This window comes from Marmota monax, unplaced genomic scaffold (assembly GCF_021218885.2).
Source record: "Marmota monax isolate L192 unplaced genomic scaffold, Marmota_monax_Labrador192_F-V1.1 WCK01_AAM20220418_F8-fsc00114, whole genome shotgun sequence".
In the NCBI taxonomy this organism is placed as follows: Eukaryota; Metazoa; Chordata; class Mammalia; order Rodentia; family Sciuridae; genus Marmota; species Marmota monax.
This window is the reverse complement of record NW_026694943.1, coordinates 1,427,222-1,451,128: the sequence shown is the minus strand read 5'-3', so window position 1 is coordinate 1,451,128 and position 23,907 is coordinate 1,427,222. Positions and strand designations below refer to the sequence as shown.

Genomic DNA, 23,907 nt, shown 5'->3' with positions numbered 1-23,907 from the left:
TTTTCATATAATTATGGGACTGTACTTCTTCTTTTGAGAAGTGTCTGTTTAGTTCATTTGCCCATTTATCGATTCTTTTTTGGTGTTGGTTTTTGAGCTCTTTGTATACTCTGATATAAATGCTTTGTCAAATGAAGAGAAGGCAAAGATGTCCATCCGCTCTGTAGGCATGGCTGCTACCTTCACTCCTGCCTAGGTTGAGGCCTCAGGAATTCTACCATGGGCAACGCAACAGCCTCCTCATTGGACTCCCCACCCACAGTCTCCCTCCACACCCCACTGAAGTCTGCATCTACACTGCCACATTCGTGATGAAGGTGACATTACCTTTCTAATTGAAATCCCCTGAGTCCACCTGTGTCTGCAGGGTAGTGTGCAAGCCCAGGGGAGAAGACAAGGCTCTTCCCTGTGTGGCACTGGCCTCCTTTCTAACTGGACCTGCTCCTTTGCTTGATCCTTTATTATGAAACAGATTATGCACTTTCATAACAGCCCTCAGAGTCCCCTCCCTGTAAATCCTCCCCTTTCTCTCTCCTAAAATGCCAATCATGTCTTCAGACGAAACTGAAACTACCATTTATTGGCCAAATCTGTCAGGGTTTTCCTAACTTATCCCTTGGGCATAATTATTTTCTTCCTCTCAGCATAGAGCTTCTTATGCCTCCATTATTCCTGCTCAGAATAGAATAAAAGTATAAATCTTCATCCGTCTCCTCCCCCAAGTTTATGCCTTTCCAGCAGGAATTGTGTCTTACTCAGTTTTCAGTTCTTAGGGCTCATCTGAAACATGTCAGGTGCTTAATGCATTTTTTATGAATGAATGAAGTTCAGCCTACTATTTCTTTCCTATTAGAAGGTGGTTTTTTCCCCTTCTATTTTTGGGTGTTATTCTAGGTAGGGAATAAAGTAGGGAAAACCTGTCTTATCAAATATGAATCTTATAAGACTATAGATTGTCAACACAGAAAGGAACACTGGGATAGAATAGAGCCCAGAAAGAGACTCAGCTATAAACCCACATTAGAACATTTCTGCCTCTGTAATCTGTGGGAAAATAACAGGCTTTTCTATAAATGGAAGACAACGGGCTTTTCTATAACGTTGTCTATCTGTTTAGGGAAAAAATGAAATTGGATGTACATATCTCACCATAAACACTATTTAATTCCAGTCAAATTATGTATTTAAACATGAAAAGCACTAATTATTAGTATAAGACTTTTAAAGGAAAATATCTTAATGACCACAAGATCAAGAGGGATTTATTCAATAAGAAATAAAAAGCAAACAACCTAAAGGAAAAAAAAAAGAATCATAAAAGGCTACCTTAAAATTCAGAAAGTCTTTTCATGAACTGTTAGCATAAAGAAAGTGAAAAGACAAATGATGAACTTAGGAAAGGAATTTTCTAATACATGCAACTAGGATTCCAATATGCTACTTGAAACACTGTTTTCAAACATAAGCAGGCAACAAAAGATCTTCAGGCTTTGGTGAAAGCATTAAATGTGAAAGGCAAAGATCAGTACAACAACAACAACAAAAAAGAATAAAACAACTTAGAGTGAGCAGAGAATAGGTCAGAAAAAGAAAATTATGAAAATATAATTGACATCTTTAGATATGTGAAGAACTGCATCTATTAAATAAGAACAAAATGATATAAAAATATTCAATGAACAAAGAAGTTCTTAGGAAAAGTAAAAGCTTTAGGGCAGAAATGAAAAGCTTGATCAAAATATAAGAAGACAGAGTTGAAGAAATTTCCCAGAAAACAGATTATAATGAAACAGTTGAAGGAAAATTCTTTGTAACTGAACAATATGATTTTCCAGATTGAAAATCTCACTCAATACTCAGAGAAATATAAAAACAGCCCTTTTTGGAAGGGCATATTGTCATGAAATTTCAGATCATTTGTAAAAGATTTTACAAGCTTGCTGAGAGAAAGTTTTAATACAAAGAATTAAGACACACACAGGCATTGGGCTTTTAAATACCAAGATTAGGCATTGGGCTTTTAAATATCAATATTGGAAATAGAAGATATTTCCAAAACTCCCAGGGAAATTGATTTCCAAAATAGAACTCTATAATAAGCCAATAAACACACTGTTAGACGTTCATGCATCAAAATTTTTATCATTTATACCCTTTCTTACAAAGCTACTTGTGCATGTGCTCCACAAAAACAAGGGTGTAAAGCAAGAGAAGGAAAGATCTGGGACTAAGGAATTGGGAGACCTGAGCAACAGAGACCCAAAGGGCTTCCCTCGAACAACATGAAGAGAGATTCCTAATGCACCTGTTGGAACAGGCTAGAGAACTTCAAGGAGAGATGGAAATAATAGATAATCTGATACATTAGAACATTTTGAAAGGAGATTTATATGACTGGGGACATTTGGGACTGATATTTGGAACTGGAATAATAAAAAAGTTTACTATAAATTTTAGGAAAAATCCAACATTGCACAGGAAAAAAAAAGCAATCATAGTACACCACCTAGCTAGGCTGTGAATGGTGTTCACATAGTCCAATATGTAAGCTCCAACTAATGGTCTAACCACAATATGATCTGACTACTGGGGGGATTGGGGAGATAGAAAGCACATGTATGTGGAAGAGGATGGGTGCATATCATAGAGTTACATTTTCATATTTTAAAGTTGGAAGAAAATAGGTATTTTCCAAATCTGAAAAAGCCAATTAGTAACAAAATAAGCATGCTATGCAATGATATATAGGGGAGTTTTAAAAAATTTCCAAGAGAGTTTAATTGTCTCCAGGGAACATAAAATTAGGCATGGGTGTTGGGGTGGGAATGGATATTTTTATATAAAGATTTAGAGTGTCATTTGCCTCTTTATATGTTTGTGTAACCTAGATAAAAATAACAACTAAATTCAACTAAACAAAAACATAAAATTATGACATTTGCCAGTAAATAGTTGGAGTTGGAGAATATCATGCTAAGTGAAATAAGGCAATCCCACAAAACCAAAGGCCAAATGTTTTCTCTAATATGCAGATACTAATTCACAATAAGGCTGGGGGCACTAGGGAAGAATAGCTTACCTTAGATTACGTAGAGGGAAGTGATGGGAGGGGAGGGGAGGGGATGTGAGGATAGGAAAGATAGTAGAATGAAACAGACATTATTATTGTATGTTTATATGTGACTGCATGACCAAAATAATTCTGCAACATGTATACTTAGAAAAATGAGAAATTATATCCCATCTATGTATGATATACATCAAAGTACATAAATGCATTCTACTCTCAGGTATAACTAATTAAAACAAATAAAAATTTAAAAAACATATACAGGATACTGTAATTTAAAAAGTATAAAATCAAACAGTATATTGTTTAGGGATGAGTGGGTGTGTGTATGAGTGTGCATGAAAAACCATTAAGGAAATGATAAAATGATTGATAAAGTGGATGGAGTCTTTAAAAGCATGCATGAGGGCTTGTACACACAAACACACACTCACCAAAAGCAATAAGAATCACAATTAGCTGAGTGGAGTGATAAGAAAGGAGAAGAGCTGGTGGTGTGGGGCCTGCCTGTAATCTCAGATGCTTGGGAGAATGAGAGGGAGCACTGTAAATACAAGGTCAGCCTAGGTGACCTTAGTGAGATACTGCCTCAAAATAAAATGTAAACAGCTGGAGGCTGGAAATGAGCTTCACGGTAGAGAATTTCATGTGCAAGGCCCTGGGCTCAATCCCCAGTGTTGAAAAAGAAAGAGAGAGAGAGAGAGAGAGAGAGAGAGAGAGAAAAGACACTTTCGGGTGACCTCAGTAGAACTGGTAGTGTTCTATTGATGTTTCCTTTCTTTTTTCAATGTTTCCTTTCCTTTAATGACTCCGGCTCTCTGAAGGGCAGGTAGGTGCAGGCAGCTAGGAATGGGGAGATGCTCACTTGAAGGTCTTGCCCTGGTTGAAGCTATGCCCATGTTCTGGAAGCAACCCCCACCCAGCCCCAACCAGAGGACTCTCACACCTGCACCTGAGCCTCCTCGCGGCCAGGGTCCAGTTTCCGCCTTGTATATGTCTCATGTTCACCTGTCAATCTGGACTCAGCAGAAAGGCAAGCTGATGGCCTCGGAAGATTTGGACTCCAGAAATGAAGCTGCTGTTGCTTGTTCGCTAGAGGCTGGTGGCAGAGGTGTTGTGCCTCAGTCTGTCCAATCACTGAAACATCCCAGCCAGGAGGTTGCCGCTCATGAAGGTCTGGGTGAACTCTCAGGAAGCAGGCCAGCCGTCCTTACCACAGTGCTCCCCAAACTATGGCAGTGCCCTTGTCGGAGTACCTGAGCTTAGGTTCATCCAACACACAGGTGCCTTTAGGCAGGTAAGGGAAGGGCACCCTGGCCTTGGGCTCAGAACCAGTGGCCACTCCGATTTTACCATCTCCTCTTCAGGAACTGGCACATCTGCCTTATCCTGCTCTTTCTGCCTGGCCTGAGGCTTCTGCTTCTCTTCCCAGGAAGTCTTCCCCTTCCATAGGCGGTCCTTTTGAGGTCAACTGTCTGCAAACTTCTTCGTCATCTTCTCACTCATTTCATCTCCCCTAAGACAGCCCTGAACTGGGGCTAGTTGATGCAGGTGAGGAACAGATGGCTGGTATTGGGAAAGCCTGGCAGAAAGAAGGCTTGAAGACCTGTTTAGAGTGTCACAACAGGGTACAAACAACTGTGATGTCAACCAGTGTCACCAGAAAAGTCATCATGAGTCTCAGGTGAGCACCTGGAAGCCCCAGAAGGTGCCTCCCCCTTTGCATGCTCGGTGCCCTGCGTGTGGCGATGCCTGAAGCTCCAGGCAGGGAGCACTCAGGACGGTCTCACCCACCACACCACAGGGCTGCTGCCCCTGAGCCCTGCTCTGTAGCTCCTCCTGGCTCTCTTGCTAGGCCTGGCATGGCTCTCCATCACCACCCCAAATGCCAGAAACTTGCCGGCAGGAAATTTGTGGAGAAATTCAAGGGTGCGGTTGGATTAGCCAAAGTGGAAGTGGGTGGTGTGGAGAGCACATGGACTTGAGCCACATATCCTGATATGTGTCCAGGGTCCCAGCCGCCATGGTGATTCTGCAGAGAACGAGGGTGGGGCTCTCGATGCTGTGATGTTGTTTTTCTTAGGATGAATAACAGATTTCTGGGTTTCTTTTTGTGTTCATATATACATATATATTTAATACACGCAGACTAGTTAAATGTATTCCTGGGGTACACAGTGACATTTCAATACATGTACACAATGTGTAATGATCAGATTAGGGTATTTGATATATCCATCCCTCAAACATTTATCATTTATTTTTGTAATCCCCTCTACTACCTACTTTGAGATATACGATTAATTCTGGTGCCCAATAGTTAACCTACTATGGTATAAAACATTACAAGTTTTTCCTCCTCTGAAGCTGCATGCCCACACCCAAGAACCATCTTCCCTCTATCGCTCCTCTTCCACTACTCTATTTTTTAATTCTGAGACCAACTTTTAGTTTCCACACATAATAAGTGAGAACATATTATATATTTTCTTCTGTGTGTGACTTAACTTACTTAATGGTTTCTGGCAATGTTGCTATATATGACAGAACTTGATTCTTTCAAATGGCTGAATAACATTCCATTGTCTATATATGCCACACTTTTTTTTATCCATTCATCTGTCAAATGATACCTGGGTTGATTCCATATCTTGACTGTGTGAATAATGGTACAATAAACATTTAAGTGCAGATATCTTTTCATCATACTGATTTATTTCCTTTGAATATACCCAGTAGTAGGATTGCTGGTTTATATAGTAGTTCTATTTTTTTTCTTTTTTGAGGAAACTCCATACTGTCTTCTACAACAGCTACGTTGATTTACATTCTCCCCAACAGTTCATGACAATCTCTTTCACATCTTTTTCAGAATTTATTTTTTGTCTTTTTGAGGACAGCCATTCTAACTGGGGTGAGGTGATATCTCGTCATGATTTTGATTTGCACCTCCCCGATGCTTAGTGATACTGAGTATTTTTTCATATATCTGTGGGCCATTTGTACATTTGCTTTTGAAATGTGTTCATTCAGGTCATTTGCGTATTTTAAAATCTAATTATTTGGTTTTTGTGTTGTTGATTTGTCTGAGTACCTTACATATTCTGGATATTAATCCTTTGTTGGGTGATTCATTTACCAAGATTCTCTTTCATTCTGTAGGCTGTCTATTCAACTTGTGATTACTTCCTTTGCTGTGCAAAAGTTATTCTGCTTTATAACTTGACTATACACATAAATTTCATATCCCAAGCATATGTATGTACATTTATATGTAACAAACATTGTATACAGACAAAAATGGTGCCTTTAATGAAAATGTATTGAATATTGGTTGCTTTTATCTATAGCTTGAGTTCAACCATTAGCAATAAATTTAGAAAGTTCATTGAGATAATCATCATATGAAAAGTGCATCACAAGGTAGACATTCTAAGTTGACTGACATCAAGCACTTTACTACATGGGGATTTCCCCTACTGCGGTTAAAAATATTTTAATTAATAAAACAATATTCTCAATTTGTCTTCCTTTGAATTAACTGGAGAATGCCATTTGTTGATGTTTATGGCTTCTGTCTTTTTTGGATTCTACTTGAGATTAATTGCAGCTAGTCCCACGCCTTCACCTAGCTGCTTTTATGTTAACCTGAGCAACTCTAGTACCATTAGCACCCAGTGCTATTAGCAGTTATAGAACCTCCACGACTACTCATGCTGAACTCACGTGTAATAACAATGAGGTAGGCTATTAAGAGAAATTCATCTTCTGGAGCACCACCGAAAAACACTTCTAAGGTTTCCCCAAGTGACATAAAATGCTCCAAAAGTTATAACAAGGGAACATCCAATCTCCCCGAATGGCTCTAGTTGTCAGCTGCTTTATTTTCAACACCAGTCATTGGAAAGTAATGTACTTTTATTGAAGTTTGAAACTGTACTTACTGGTACTCATTTGCACAACGAGAGAGGTATTTATTTGGGATGACATTGAATTGGGTTTTCGATATTTCTGATTTACATCTTCTCTTTGGATAGCACATCTTTGACACAGCAAGAGTCAAAAATATGTATTTGAAATCTGCTGATGGCCATTTGGTCTCAGGGCTTTATTTGGCAAAGGTACTGCCAGGATCTATGTTAGGATGCCATACCTAACTAGACTGCATCTTTGCACTTAACATTTGGGGATTTTTAAACATTAAAAAATAAAAACTTTATCTGTTGCAAGTCACATTCAATATATTTATAGTCCTACAAATATTTGTTGATTTTATCTCTGACACGAATATCTCAAACAAGTTATTTTCCTACTCACGAACACAAAGGGGTGGGACAACCAAAGCAGCTGTCAGATTTAGAATGCTATTGTTGCCTTCAATTATATCCCCTTGCTAGACATTCTAGCCATGCACCTGTTTCCTTTCTTTTTCCTTTCCCTTTTTATTTTATTTTATTTTTTAGCAGAGAGCTACTCTCCCCCCTCCCCCTTCTGTTAGAGGAAAGGCAGGAGGGGAAAGGAACTATAATTTAGCTGAAGGTCAACTGGGACCCCCTGCTAATGGCTCGCTCTCCTCCCTTCACTGATTGCCTGAGAATAGGAAATCAGCCCCAATCTATTGTTGTGATCAAGGCGCAAAAGCTCTAATGCTGGTGAGTGAGCATGTGCTACTTACTGCCTTTTTCCATTGAAGAAAAATAATTACCATGTTTTACTGACACACTTCAGAGCAAATACCTTCTCCAGAACTCATCAGTCTGAGGGACGGTCAGTGGTAGCCCAGCAAAGCTGGACACCCTTGATGAGAATATGCTGTTGCCAGAGCCTCTCGTAAGGCCTCTTTTCCCTCCTTCTCTCTCATCTCCCTGATTCAAGGTGATAATCAAAACTATGGGTGAAAGACGAGGGTCTGAATGTATCCGCATGTCAAAGCAGGAGCGCCAAGATAACCTGCAGCTGACACTGCTCCTAAGAATGATCAGCGATGATGACCTCGTTCTGCCCAGCATCAGTGATGGGCAGAGAAAAAAGCAACCACTTGAGCCTGATGGTCCCCGAGCTTGGCACCTTCCAGACAGGATGTGCACAGAGTTACCCAGGGCACAGACAGGAAGTGAGCCAGGGGAAACTCCCTTGGTAGGGTGCATGGCTTGCACAGACGCCCGCCTTCCAAGGCTCCAGAGGAAATGAGTCAAGACAGTGATGATAATGAAAAGGAACAAAATGCCCTCCCACGTTACAAAGTGCTTACCCACGGGTAACCTCATCTTTTAATTGACCCTTACCTAGGGGACAAAGCAGATGAATAATGAAGAAACGGGTTTTCTGAGAGGGGAAAGTGATGTGTAAGGTCACACGAAGGTCAGGGACAGGAGCTGACTCAGCTCCCACCTCCGCTTGGAAGATGGGGACGTTCCCTGCTGAACGTTTTTGTGTTCCACACTTGAAAACATCAGCCCCAGATGAGATAGTGGTCTATGGGCATCCTTTAAAATTTTTTTCCCTGATTGAGAACCAATATGGTAAGTAATGCATTCTTAGAGCTGCCAAGAAAAAATATTAATGACTACCACCAGCGACAAGCTGCTGTGAGTTTCTGTGCTTCTATAGTATCCTGGGAGTCACAGTCTTTTTATATTTTTAAATCTATCATTTACTTTTAAAGAGATACTTGATTAGTATCCAGTGTTTTAGTCTTTCTTCTTCATTTATTAAATAACATTAATCAAGTTTACCTTACTTGTAAATTGGGTAACAAACTAGCTTAAAAAAAAGGAAGACCACAAAATCTCTTTCAATTAAAAGTGCAGATACAATATAAATTAAGTCCTGTATTAGGACTACTTAGGAAACAATGTATTCAGTAAGACAAATACTGATAATTGCAGATGACTGATTTGGAAGATCATTCAAGTTTTTGTACGTCAGCAGTAACAGATTAGGGGAGAATGTGTTAAACCATGTAGCCTTAGTCTAAAGTTTGTACCTAGCACAGTGTTTGGCTCAAATAAACTATTAAATCAATTTGTGGCTCTGACAGCTTTAACAACATATACTTATATCAAAAAATCATATGAATGACCACAAATATATGTAATTTTTGTCAATTATACCTTAATATATATGTAGAATATCATTAACTAAATTTGTTGAAATTTTAAAGGATTATCATTAATAATCTCATGATAGCCTTAAAAAGAATTTTTAGAGTCTTTGTCAAAATAAATAATATTCATTCTGTGTGTGTGTATTTATACACATATATTTTTTTAATCTATGGGCGTGAAGTAAAAAATACTGAGGCTGCTTAATTGAGATAAAATTGTTATATCCCTTGGAAAGTTGGTTTTAATGTTAGGAGAAATTTCTCTTTGTAGACTTTATTCCTATAGCACACTCCTCTGCTTTTGTTTTCTTTTTCTTCTGTTCCTACACTGATTTTGAAAACCAATAACCCTCTTTCCTACATAAAAAGAGAACAAAACAAAGACTCCATTGCGCCCCCTTGTGGTATGTATTTGTTTCCCCACAATTCTGACTGCCCCAAATTCTACCTTCATTTTTCTTTGAAACGTTGAGTTGAATATTAGTATATTCAAAATAAAAAGAATATTCAAAGAAAACTTTAATTAATTAGCTCCTATTTTCCACCACTAATCCAATCTCAATCCACTCATAAAGCTTCAAAAGATTGTTTTTAAATGCATTGAGTAATTATTCAGACTGCTTTAATGGTGGTGTATAGCACAGAAAAATTAATCATTTTTCTAGACTTATAACTAAGTTGTACTATTTCAGGCCCTAGGAAAGAATCAAACATAATCTCATTAGATCTATACAGTACAATTTCATAAGACATTCTTTCTTGTAGACACCAGGCCAGCCCACAAATATCACAAACTGTAAAATATGTTCATTTTTATTCTGATGTGATATTCCATATTATAGACTATTTTGTTACTTTAGATTTGTTGCTCCCAGTAGTGGTACTATCCAGTTGATTTGATTTTCCTTTTGTTCTTATAGCCCCAAATGGACTATAAATACAATACAATCAGCCTATCATATGAATGAGAAATATTCCAGAAGTTTATATACAATTTAGTCACTTGGAACTTAAAATACATTTTCACACAGAAACAACTTAAGAAATGATCATTGGTTTCCAAGAGTAACCCCTAAAATCAATTTAACTCATATTGAACCTGAAATATTTTAGTAATAATTCTATTTCTACTACAAATGACCACCATTTATAAAATTATTTGCTTGGAAAAATACATTCTTAGTTTTAGGACAACCAGAAACATGCTTCCTCTCCTTCAGAGTGGCACGAAGACCATCTAGCTCTGTCGGGGGGACTGCAGGGTGTCTGTCTGAGTGACCAGGCACATAGTCCTTGGGGACAGGCATATTCACAGGGGAGGGGGGACAAGGAGAAGTTATGACCTTTCCCTAAGTCACTACCCCTGTCTCTGTCCAATCATGTATGAAGAATTCTCAGTATAAAATTATTTTCACTTGGGAGCACATAAATACGCCTATGGGAATATGCGATTATGCTTTCTGGACTTTCCCTAGGTATGAGGTGCAAAAGGGATTATGGGCTGTATGAAAGCCTGTCCTTCACTGACTCACGCACCAGTGGACCTTTTGTGATCCCTGTGATGTTAACTAGTCTGTCAGGTGCTGGGGACACGGAGGGTACAAAGATGAATAAGAAACAGTCCCTGCCCATGGGGCTTACATTCTATTCAGGAGTGACAGATATCTAAATAGAGGTTAATATATGATACAGTAAACATGATAGAAAACACAGGTGGCATGGTACACAACTTCATGGAGGCTTAAAGTATAGCTGGGGATACATAATAAGTGCAATCGGAAAAATTTTAAATCAGAATTAAGACCATACTATCTCAGATGCCACAAAAGAAAGTAGCAAGAGGCATATGGGTGGTATGCACCATTTCTTGACTCTGGATCTCTTTATTCCAGAGAATATTCCTTCATCTGTCTCAGAACACAAGTCTGACATGGAAGGCAACCTGAGGATATTCTGGTGTAGAAAATAAATAGTATAAACTCAAGAGAGGGAGGAACTTAGTGAAGTTATGCTAGGTTAACATATGTGTTTATTCTTGCTCCCTGTCTAAATCTCTCCAAAAAGGTAATAAAAATGCTGTAAGTACACAGGGCTAAGAAAGATTGAGAATATACATAAGAGATGCTGGACCATAGAAGCTGAAGCTGAAGGCTTTCAGAGGAGGTCCAATTGAAACTGTTTTGCACCCCAGAACCCCAGAAACAGGTACTCGCTAGAGGTAATTGGAGGTAAAATTAAACGTTTTTGTAGAAGCTGTAGTCGGGCCTCCAGCTTGTGAAGCCAGGCACCTCCCCTTCACCTCCCAGCAGAAGCTGAGGTAGTGGAGAGGGTGAATCCCAGAGGCCCTGGTTGTTTCTCAGAACACTGTTACCTGGGTTATGTCTTCCAGGAAGACCCTTCTGGAAAATTCATCCTGAGATATGAATTTTCTCTGGTTACCGATCAGCAAAAGAGGAGGCTACGTGAGGGAACCTAATTAAGATGTGGGGTCTTCTAAGCAATGCCCAGTTCTTCTGGCCAGATCTGAGATTTATTTGTCCTCAAAAAGCTTCTGATCAGAATTTTCATACTTTATTCTGGCAAGGATTATGGGGTTTATGAGAAAAACCCAGAATATAAGATGAAACTGCAAGGAAATAGATTAATTCAGGGAACAGAAAAAGATTCCAGAACATCTGCCATGAATCCTCATGACGTTAGAAGAGCATCCATTAAAAAATAAATGAATAAAGAAGAGGAAAGAAAGAATAAAGGAGTAAATAGAAAAAAAAAACCTCTTAGAATCTAGTTCGTTTAAATTGACTTTGAGTGGTATTTTAATCACCATTGTTAATGAATTTATTAATTTCAAAAAATGAAAAATTATCTGGAAAAAATATTCATGCTTGTTTAAGCCACTGTTAGCCAAGTATTAGCTGAGTGCAGTTGTAACCGACACACCTATACTGACTTGAACTGCTACAGAACTGCATTCCCAGAGGGTAGTTCACCCCATGGCCAACTTTCCTACATCAATAGAGGGGGCACCAAGATAAACAAAACCCAGTAAGGCTGGATGGTTGTCAAAGACCTTGTCCTACTGCCAAGGGCTGGGAGTGTACTTTCCCTATCCAAGAGGATATTGTATATGCCACGGGCTAAAAACCACTATTATTACTTCTCTTTTTTCAAATAAATGTTTCAATAAGAAAGAAAGAAAGAAAGAGAAAGAGAAGCACTCTTAGGGATTAAAAAAGAAACTGAAGAACTATTAATAAATTTTAAAAACACTTTGATAGAAAAGTTGGAAGACAAGATGTAGTATATCTTCCAGAAAATAAAAAAAGATAAAAAGCTAAAGAGATGAAAAATAGGGAAGAAGAGATAAGAAAATTATGGTACTATACATCAAATTTGTATCTAACTAACAGGGCTTTCAAAAAGCCAGATAAAGGAGAGAGAAGGAATTTATCTCATAAATAATCATCTATGAAAAATTCCAAGAATTTATGAAGAATAGGAACCTTCAGATTAAAAGGGTCTACAAGTTATACAACACAGTAAATTTAAAAAGAACCACACCAAAGCATATCATTGTAAAGTTTTAAGTCTTAGAGAGCACTTCCTGGAACTTTAGAAGAGAAGAGAGAAGATACATCATATACAAGGAACTGAGCCTCAGAATGGCCTTGAAAAACAGTATCACTACAAAACTTGAAAAAATAGAGTAGGGACTTCAATGACTCTTAGAGAAAGTGATTTGTTATTGAGAATCTAATATCGGTTAAGTGTTATTATAAAAAAAATCATACTTAAATGGAAAAAAGTGATAAAAAATTCACCACCTATGTAACCATTCTTAGAAAGCTAATGGAGAATGTGCTCCATCAAAGTGAGAGAGTAAATCAAGGAAGAGAAAGATAGGGGATCTGGGAAACAGAACTTTGGCAAAGGAGAGACAAGGAAATTCCCAGAGTGATCACAATGATAACTTCCAGAATGAACATTGTTTGTAGATTCAGATTAAAGAGTAAGTAATTAAAGAAGAAATGCTTCCAGAGAAAAATGTGGAAGCTATTTGATTATCTGATGATCTGACCACATTAGGAAGAATTTTTGCAGTTCTTTTTGGAAAAGTTAGGACTGAATTAGTGATGAGTACAAAGGAAATTAAGCAAATAAACATGCAAAGTTAAGAGACCAATGCAATTATTAACTCCAGGGAAAACAAAGACATTTGAACAGAAATAAAATTATATTAAATGACATGCTTTAACTGTAAATATTACTTACCTAATTATAGCATGTGACAATATAATATTATTATAAGTAAAAACTAATGAAATTTCATTGGAAATTTTACAAGAAGTAGTGTGTGTGAGGATGAGATTGGGTCCTAACTAAGTCAGTAAATAATGCCTGTAATTAATAAATATATATCCAGTTAAACATATTATGTTCCCATATGTGAGTAAATACCCAAAAGAGGTGAATGTGGTTCTCTGAAGAGTAGGAAATTAAGATGAGGAAAGACAAGGGTAGAAAATACTTGGTTTTCTTTATCAAGCTTACAGTACTATTGATCTGTGGAAACTACCTACAGATACTCCTTTGTTAAATACAAAAACTAAATGAAAAAAACATGTTAGCAAACTGGAAAATGCTCATGGCATAAAATGCAGACAACACAATCGTGTCCATTCTATGAATACTAACTAAAGAAATGGAACATTTACGCATAAACATAATTTTTATCTATGGGGCCACTTAAAAGGGACAGTTTGGTGCCACTAGCAATGAGCTGTCCTTTGAAACTACTGCGAGTTAACAGGAGCCTCTTTGAAAAACATTCTACCACATCATACTTTTATCAAATGCTGGCAAGAGAATCAGATCCTATTAGTATTGTACTTAATAATTCATAATATAAATGCTCAATGCTATAAATTTAACATTGGATAATATAATCTCTATCTTATTGCCAGCTTTGAGTAAAGTAAAAAAAAAATTCTTAAAGGGCTCTACTAAATACAAATTGATTTTATAAGAGAAGGACTAAAATAAGTTAAATGTAGACATTTCTACTGTTTTGATTTTCCAAATGGTTTCATGCTATTAGTCTTTTTAAAATGCATCTTGAGAATAGTGAGTCTCAGGTTAGCACTTGTCTGATCCACAACATCTACAATTTTTTTTTCCATTTTAAAAATTAAAAAAAGGAGGCATGAGGAAGGGGAGGGTGGAAGGTCTCTGGTGAGGGGGTGTGGTGTACCACACCAGGGTTGGCAGGGTGGAGACAGTGAGCCCCAGGGGAAAAGCAGAGTTGGGTCTGTTCACATATGGATTGAATGAAGTTTCTGACTAACCCCAAAGGTTTGGCCAAAAATTTGACAAGCCCAATTGTATTTTCTTTTACTTTTTTAGTTGTAGATGGACACAATACCCTCATTTTATTTATTTATTTTTTATGTGGTGCTGAGGATTGAACCTGGTGCCCTACACAGGCCAGGCAAGCACACTACCACTGAGCCACAACCCCAGGCCCAAGTCTAATTTTCTAAAAGTGAAATAAGTTTTTGTTTTTCATTCCGAAATGACACTTTTCATGTCAGCAGAGAAGCTGATTTTGGATTAGGAAGAAACTTAGGAAAAAAATTAAAGCTTCATGAAATTTCTAGGAAGGTAAGAAACTCCTAAGGCCACGGTTTCCAAATAATTGTGGTGGTAACTACTGCTATAGTTAAAAGAAAACTTGTGGGACACTCAGGTGTTACACAGTGGGGACTCTGACCTGTTCTGTGTGGAATACTTCGTTCTTTGTCCTCATACCAAATCTAAAGATTTGTCTTGGTTATGTTAAAATTTATTTCTCATAAAGAGAATCAGATGTGATTCCTGTATGTTTGGTCATGAAGAAAATATAGAAAAGAAAATGTAAGTCCCCCTCGACCTCCCCATTCAGAGACAGTCACTGTTGAAGTACTGACGTCACTTTGCTTGTTGATCCCACCTTAGTCTTTCCTCCAGCTATTGATATAATTATTTATTTTAAGTTGGCGTCATAGAGGACATCCTTTTAACATTAACTTTCATTTACTATGTCACTAAATTTCTCCATGTTACTCAATGATTTTCTAAAATATGATTTTCATCTTCTCTAAAATTTTCAAAAACAGTTCTAAGTTTGTCAAGCATTGTGGATCACTATAAAAATCATCTCCACCTCACAAATGGCTTTCAGAACTATAGTTAAAACATGAAAAATTATGCACAGATAGTTTTGCATGGGTAGTTCCAACCTTGAGAGAGAGAAGTTCATTTCTATATGAACTATTTGTATGAATGTAAACCAGATATTATTAGGAAACACATAGTCCAATAACTATGATTTGTTTCACTTAAACAATCAATTAAAAAGAGATAGATAATGGAACTTTATTTTTGTGCAATGCCTGTCCTAGATATATCTTGCCATTATCAGATGCACCTCCCTTGGAAGGACCTTGACAGTATGTTTTCTATTCCAAATTCATCATTTTTAACTATCCAGTGTCCTTTAACATCTACCTCCTCTCATCTCTCTGGCTACAAACCCCAGAGGCAGTTTAAATCCGGATTTTTTTTTTTTTTTAATCCAAGAAAAAAGTGGTTCAAACAGACATTTTTTTTTTCTTTCTTTCTAGGCCTGTGGCCTTCATCATCTCCTTTGGCCCCATGCAGAGTGTCACCACCTCTATTACTCTAGCAGCATCCTAGATGGGTTTTGGGTCTCATGTCTCTCCCTATTAATCCCTTTTTAGACCACCGAAAGATTATTAATGATCTTGAATCATGATTTTTATTACATTCTAATGAAAACATCGGTAAGTATTAATTTTCAGTTTCTTTTGGCTTTCAAGGTCCTTGAGGTCATGATCCCCAGCCAGGCCCTCCTTATGGTCACACACTCCCCCTTGTTCTTAGGCCCTTGAGTCACTCAGGGTAGCCACAGGACCTTACCATGCTTCCCTTTCTGGAATATTCTTCATCTCCAGCCATGCCTATTCACTTACCCTTTCAAACTCAGGTTAGGCCTTTCCCTTCTCATTAAATATCCTCCTCTTTCTGCCTTTATCGTTCTAGTGTCTTAATTCCTGACTCACTGATGATACATACAAATAATAACACTTAATTTTTCAATAATAGTTCTCCTGTATGCCACTTTGGGCTCCCCTGCGAGCCAATAAAACCTCTGAAGGCAGGAATTATTTCTGGCCCACAGGACGCGCTCAGAGCTCTGAGTGGTGATCACTGCCCCCTGCCCCCTTGGAGACCTCAGGGAGCTTCCACAACCTCCTTTACTTACTTAAGCCAAGCACTGTCAGACGAGCTTGTCCCTCAGGTGCTTGGTATGTAAACAGGTACATTTTCCCTCCTTTTTCCTCTCATGGTAGCAGAGTAGTTCAATGTAGATGATTAAAGTCACATGGGTTCAAATTCCAGACCTACCACTGCTTAGTCATGTGACTTGGTCATGTGACACATTATTTAATCTTTCTTAGCCTCAGTTCCATCATCTATGAGTTGGAAATAATTGTATCAATGTCATAGTTTTATGGTGAAGAGTCATTGGGAAAATCTATTTAAATATTGGTGACGATGTCTGGTATACAGTAAGAAGTCAATACATGTCACCAAGTAGAATTCTGTGAAGAAGTCTAAGCCACTTATGTCAAAGGTACTTATGGGGCTTAGGCTTGGTGGCCTGGGCCAGGCTGAGCAGTGAAGTCACAGCTCAGCTTGTGAGTGAGGAAGTCTCTGTTTATAATCTCACCCAGACACCAGTGGAGACACCTTCAGTGGGACCAGCTATGGCAGAACCTGCTCCCAGTCACTGGAAAGGCTGAACATGCACATAAGTCCTGGGTGTGGGTGCCCCTCAGAAAAGTAAGTGAGCACTTGTCAGCTCAGTTTGATGGCAAGAGACTGAATGATAAATAGACAAAATGGACAGTGGCCAGGTCACATATAAAAATAGAGCTCTGCACCATGATCTGTAGCAAGGAGCCCAGGAAATCAACATGTTATCTACAATAACCAGCTCAGGAAGGTAATTTGCTATCTAGAAATCAATCTTGTGGAAAGCAAGACCATTTTCTCTACCAAAAACCCAGAAATCCAAACAATAACCTCTTTAACAATCAACCCTATGTGTCCACAATTTAAAGAGCTGACAATTTCCCTTATTTCCATCCTTACATTCTATTTAGGACAATTAGAGAAAGCCTGATGCATATTCCTAGCTAATCACATGGTGTATTAGACAGCTTTCCTTTACTGTAACAAAATACTTGAGATAAATCAACTTAAGAAAAGTCATGGCTCAAGATTCAGTCCATGGTGGTTGGCCTTTTGCTTTGGGGCCTGTGCCAAAGCAGTACATCATGGTGGGAGCATGTGGCAGAGGAAGCTGCTTACCTCAAGGTAGCTCAGAAGCAAAGAGAGACAAGAAGGGACCAGGTTCTCAATATTCCATTTGAGGCCACACCTGGAATGACCTAACTTCCTCCCTCTATGCTCCAGAGACCTCTTGAAGTTTTGATCAGCTCCTGATAGTGCCATAGTGACCGAGCCTTTAACACACAGGCCTGTGAGGAACATTTATTCAAACTACAGTACTCAGGACGTTCCCAAAATTCTAGTTAGTGTCTCCAGCTTCCCCAGGCCAATACCCTCCAATCAGGACATACTTGAAACCTGTCTCATCCCACCTGCCTCTCAGTCTCTGCTAAGTGGTATAGCTGATTCCCTGGCTATCACAAGCTCCGAGATATTTAAATAGCTTTGGCCTGTTCTCATTTGGTCTTCTTTTATTTCCACATTTGAAACAATGTTGTGCTGTCACCAGGGTTTAATCTGAATCAATTTCCAGATTACAGACAAGCACAACCTGCACTGTGCTGCCTTTTCTGAGTAATCCATGCAGGTTCATTCATTTTTTTCTAGAAGACACATCAGCAATTTTCACAAAGTAAGTAACACTATATGTTTCAGTTACGTGACCTCCAAAGTGCTGGGTCAGAGGGATCCATCCCCAGCTTTTTTACAACTCTGAATCAGAAAGTAGGAGCCTGATGGTTCACTTTTCTAGGTAATTCTAACGCAGGCGTAGGTGACAATTTCTTGACAAAAGCAGTCTGATTTTGGAATTGATGAAAAATGGCTTCTGCTTTTTAGCATTTGCAAATGGTCATATTTACATGATAAATCCCAGTTAGTTCCTGCCTCTGTGCCTGTATCAGGAGCAAGTCATTCCAGCCCTCTGTGATTCGCTTCTGTTATATACTGGAAAACCTTCCAAGTAAACAAAACCCAAAACTCAATGGTTTATAATTGCCTGGGAAAATCAAAGGTACAGAGTGACTAGTTACCAACCCCCAAAGACTGTGACACACTCAGTAATCACTTGCCAAGGAGACACTGTAAAAGAAAGAGCTGCTAAGTGATTGGCCCACGTGTCTGCTCTCAGGTTACAACCAAGTCACCAGCATCCAACCTGTGCTTCAGAATCAAGCTCAGGGGAATTTTTTTCCCTCCCCACGGGAGGAAATAAACCTCAACACTAAAGAGCAGCTGTAGCTAGATTTCAGGAGGGGTACCCAGGTCCAGGTCCATCAGATTTTGTCAGCAGCTGTCCTACTCCAGGGGTCAATGCCTTCCTCTGAAATCTACTTTAAAATTTTAAATTTTTTATTTCACTTAAAATTTATTTTAAATAATTTATATAAATTCTTAACTTATTTTAAATTTAGGTGTTTATGCTAAAATCGGAGGGTGTTGCTTAAGATACAGAGATGTTGATCTTCCTATCATTTAGCTTTCCTTCACTAGGTGCAGGTGCACTCTCATAATCCCAGCCACTTGGGAGGCTGAGGCAGGAGGATCTCAAGTTTGAGATCAGCCTCAGAAACTTAGACCCTGTCTCGAAAAGAAAAAGGACTAAAGATGTGGTTTGGTGCTAAAGCATTGCTGGAGTTCCATCTTGGTACCAAAAACAAAATAAAATTTAGCTTTTCTTCAATAAAATTCTTTTTCACCATAGAAAAAAATGGATATATATGAAATTAGATTAAAAATTTTATCTGTAGCACACTGGAAATGGTTTCACAATATGCAAAGACTCTGAAGCCATGAGAGCTAGTCTGGTGGGAACTGGAAACTGGCAGTCAGTTCCACGTACCTGCTGATGGAGTGCAGGCACTAGGGCAGGCTGCTGGGAACCCTATGTGGGGTCTGAGATGGTGGCTTTGGAAAAACTTGGATGAACTCTCCATTAAAAATAAATGGAGAGTGGGGCTCCATGGTGCATACCTGTAATCCCAGTGAGTGGGAAAGTTGAAGTAGGAGGATCACAAATTCAAGGCCAACCTCAGTAACTTAGTAAGGCTCTAAGCAACTTAGTGAGACCCTGTCTCAAAAAATAAAAGGCGGGGAGTGCTGAGAATGTGGCTCAGATGTTAAGTGCCCCTAGGTTAAATCCCAGTACCAAAAATAAATAAACAAACAAACAAATAATAAATGGAAGCAAAGAAATGATAAGTCCATGAGATGATGGATATGCTAATTAGCCAGATTCAGCTCTTCCAAGGTGCATCTGTGTGTAGGAACAGCACATCACACCCCACAAATATATACAATTGTTCTAGGTCAACCCTAAAATAAAATTATAAGTTAATAAAAGCAGTGGGTGGCCTCACCCTGTGGAGATGCCCAGGAGAAACAGAAGTTTCCTCCAGGAAGACTTCTCTGAGTTCTCCCAGGGCCCTGCTGGTTCACTGGGAAGAGGGGCCGGGGGCGGGGGGGGGGGATGGGGGAGTCTGAGGACTGGGCTTCAGGAAGCCCTGGCTCCTCAAGATGAATCTGCAAAAATGGGAAGAATCAACCTCTCTTGGGATTTTGGTGGGGGCTATGGCAGGGGTGGGGCAAGGGCTCTTCCCCACTCCTGTGATAGCAGCAGCATTGTTGGGACAGTTTTGTGAGGGCTTTGGTCACTGGGACCCCTGATGAAGGCGAGTGCAGTGATTCTGCTGAATGAAGCCTCCTTGTGAAGATTCCTGTGACGGTCACTGAAGTCTAGTCTGCCACCTGCTCCCCTGCCCCTCCCCCAAGCATGGTATTCTACCCACATAGAGTCTATTTCAAGATTCAAGTGATATAAGGGATTCTACCCCCCCCCCTTTTTTAAGGCAGAAAACCTTCTAAATTAAAGACCCTGTTCATTAGAAAAAAATGGTTTAAATGCCTTTATTTCCGCCCCCATTTGATTCTGCAACCCTAACCTCGAATGGCATTTATTAACACAGTCTTGAAAGTTTAGTTTCACTATTCACAATAGCCAAATGGAAAAACGTAAATGCCCATCCAAAAAGTGGTAGACAAGAAAAATAATGGTATATAAATAAAATGGAACATTACTCAGCCATAAAAAGAAGAAAATATTGATACATGCTACATGTATCAATAAAAGTATAGATAAACTTTGAAAATAGAATGCTAAGCTGAGAAGCTAGACACAAAAATTCACATATTGTATGATCCCATTTATATAAAATATCCAGAATAGACAAATCAACAAAGCAGAAAGAGGACTGGTGGTTGTAGGGCTGGAGAGGAAGGGCATGGGGAGCCCCTCCTTAAGGTGTATGAGGCTGTATTTTGGAAGGATGACAATATTTTCGAACTAGCTAGAGGGGGCGACCGCACAACACTATAAAAGCCATTGAATTGTTCATCTTTAAATGGTTAATTTTATGGGAGATGAATTTAACCTCGATTTTTAAAAAGGGAAGGGGAAAACTATACAAAGGAACAGGATAGAGCCCCTCTTCAATAGCTCTTATCAATACACCCCTCGGATCTCTCTCATTCATTCAACATTTATCATGCCTAAACTCAGAAAATTATTATCACTGCTTCTCTAATCATCATCTCGGTAAATATGTGAATTAATCTTCCCAAGAGTCTCACCATCCTTCCCCTTTGTAAATGCTGTTCTCTCCTGCTAATCATCCAAAGATAGACACACAAATCCCCTCCCACACACACACACATCTCATATCTTCATTCTTCTGATCTGTTGAGATCTCTGAATGCAACACTATTTTCCCAAGCACCCTATGCCCCTGTCCTGTATCATCTAATATAACACCACGGGAACCCAACTGGCCAGGACGGGGAGCTCTGGCTTGTACCCCAAAGCCCTGAACCCAAGAACTTCTGTCCTTCCCAAGAACATCTATCTCATTGGTTTCAGGCTAATTAGAACCACATGGTACTTATTTTCTCAAACTTCCTTAAAAGCAAACTTCTTTCCAAAGTGCTACAACCCATTATTTCAAAACTCACCTTTAAAGGTAATGGGACATTAATAGACACCACTTGTAAAAAAAAAAAAAAAAAAGACAAAAAAACCTTTCGAAGGAATAGACTAGATAAATGTAAGCCATTCTTTGCAGCACAGAATGAAAATTAAGTTTGAGTGAAAAGCTAGATTTTCCTATCGATGGATTCAGTAATGAAGTGACAGGAACATAAAAATGTTGTCTTTCCTTTATTTCTATTGTACTTACATGGAGATAAATGTCTGTGAGTTCTATTTTGTTTGTAATTCCCACTCTAAGACCTCATAAATTATTTATTTTTATTTGGGTTGTGTTGTCTCCTAGAATTTTATGTCAATGTGCTTGCCAGAAATCTGCTAATTTTTATTTTAAAGGGAAAACGTGCAGAATCTCATTTACTCTTACAACATGAACCTGCTCCAAATCCTATCACTGCTCTGCTGAACTGGTTTTAAAATAGCAACTCTTGCTCTTACTTCAAACTTGCCTCTGTTTTTCCCATCTCAGCTTTATGCCTGTGCCATTTGTGAATTGTAAACAACAATCATTTTTAATGTTCTTAGGGAAATGCTTTGGCTGCATTTCAAGCCTTTTATGTATTCTTCTCATGATGTTATCTGTAATTAAGCTTTAGATAATTAACATTTCTCTCAAAAATCAGTATCTCTATATCTTTCCCCCTTGTTTGTTACAGAACATTAAATTAAATTCAGTACTGCTTCCACTGTGTCCTCGTCCCTGATCCGGAAGGTCAACCAACTTTTAATTGTTTTTTTTTTTTTTTCCCACATGTAAATAAAAAGATGAGCAAGGGCGGAAAAGTAGCAATGACTCTACGAATGCCAGGGTCTCAGGGCAGGAAAGAAATTGTTTTTATGCAATCCCTTTGCACTCAGAGGCCTTCCTAGCCGTGCTATGGACCAAAGCCGCCCATGTGTGATGGCTGGAGACCAGGAGCTGGTTGAGCCCCACCTCCCGATGCCTCCAGCTACTTTCAGGAGCAACTTGGGTTCCTAAGTGACTCTAGGTCAGACCAGAGGCACGGTGTCCTTCAGGGGTGGTGATAATAAGCTGGGAAATTGTGCACCCAAACCATTTCACCATTATTTTGTTATTATAGCTATGAGGAAAAGAGAAGCTATGCTTTAAATCTAGATGGCACATGTCTCTGCAGGAATTCCAACTCTTAAAAGAACCCACTTTTGCTTTTTTCTTGGGGGGGGGGGACAAGAGCAGTGTGAGACTTGTCTAAGTGGGTGGGAGACAAAGGGAAACCCAAAGCCCTTGACCCTGAAGCTTGAGGACAAAGCTTCTGTGCATTTTCCTTGAACAGTGATGAATCATGGTAGGAGTGACATATAATGCCCCTGGAAAGAGGGCTGTGGTTTAACCTCTGCTTAAAAATCAGCTCAAGACCTGATAGTCACATTTAGCTGTGTGATCCTGGGGGCAAGGTTCCTTCCATTTTGCTACTGGACACAGATGACCAACGGAAGCATTCAAAGCTGGGATGCTGCCCATCAGAACAGATCCTTGTTTAATGATAGGGAGTAAAACATAAAAATTCAACATACATTTCTGAAAGGGAGAATTGGATGTAATTATTAAAAAGAAACAAGCTTAGTACCACAGGAAATGAATTAGAGCTCTTCCAGTCACACAAGGTAAATAATGATTCACATTTACCAAGGAAGAAGCTTAAACCTTGGTGTTTCAGACAGGGAAACAGGGTACTAAGTGCTTCATTACAATTACAAGTGGTTGACATGCAAAGCCATTCTTCTAGAGAAGGTCAAGGCCACTTCCCACCTCTCTGGACATAGGTAACCAAGCAGAAGGCTGTAAAGATCACTATTTGCAGAGAAATGGCAAACCTAGCAACCTATTATTACCAATGCTCTTTGGTGTCTAAGATCTCCCATAGCTAATCACCTGGCAAATATTTAAACCTTTTAGTGACAGAATAATCTGCATAATATATGTAGTAGGGTACTATAGGCTGAACCCTGTGTCCCTCTAAAATGAACATATTGAAACCTAATCCCCCAGGTGATGGTATTAGGAGTGGGGCCTTTGAGAGGCAGGACAGTGAAACACTTGCAAATGGGTCCCTGCCTTTATAAAAGGGGCGCCAGGTGCTCCCTTGCTCCTTTTACCACATGAGGTCATAGTGAGCATGCTGAGAGCCATTGCCAAGTAGGAATGACGCATGGCAATTTCTTTGTCAGCCTACCCCATGTTGCTTAGAGGAAGGACTCTCCATTGTGGAAATGGGCTTGCCTTTGGACCCAGGTCATTTGCAGTGACATTGCATGTATGTTTGAGTAAGGTGACCCTGCTCAAGGACCAGGGTGGATCCGGGTTTAGGGAGG

At 39.0% G+C, this 23,907-nt stretch overlaps 1 pseudogene; it reads right to left on the bottom strand.

Annotated features, from left to right (window-relative positions):
* Positions 1-3,845: 3,845 nt before the first annotated feature.
* LOC131423524 (elongation factor 1-gamma-like) lies at positions 3,846-9,183 on the bottom strand (annotated as a pseudogene).
* Between the last annotated feature and the right edge of the window lie 14,724 nt (positions 9,184-23,907).